At 71.2% G+C, this 323-nt stretch overlaps 1 protein-coding gene across 1 annotated transcript in view; it reads left to right on the top strand.

Annotated features, from left to right (window-relative positions):
• The window catches only part of B4GALT3 (beta-1,4-galactosyltransferase 3), a gene marked incomplete at its 3' end in the record, with an annotated part of 4,667 nt that overhangs the window by 246 nt on the left and 4,098 nt on the right, over positions 1–323 (top strand). The window lies entirely within an intron of this gene.

Genomic DNA, 323 nt, shown 5'->3' on the forward strand with positions numbered 1-323 from the left:
GCCGGCCATCCCCCTGTCCCCTCCCCAAGCTGGCGCTGCCCGAGGGGGGACACCGCGCTGTTCCCAAGGGTGATGGGCCACGCTCCCCCCACCCAGGGTGCCACCAGCACCCCCTGCCCCACAAAAACATCCCCAGCTTGGGCCAGGATGGGATTTATTGGGGTCTCCTCTCTGTGGGGACAGGGGGGACACGGGGCTGGGGGGGCTCCATGGAGGGGGAGGGGACACACGTGACCAGGGAGGGGACACGGGGGTCGCACAGCCCCCCTGGGGACAAGGACACGTGGCCCGGGGTGACACACGTGGCCCGGACACTCCCCGCC

The sequence above is a fragment of the Geospiza fortis genome, unplaced genomic scaffold (assembly GCF_000277835.1).
Source record: "Geospiza fortis unplaced genomic scaffold, GeoFor_1.0 scaffold439, whole genome shotgun sequence".
Lineage (NCBI taxonomy): Eukaryota > Metazoa > Chordata > Aves > Passeriformes > Thraupidae > Geospiza > Geospiza fortis.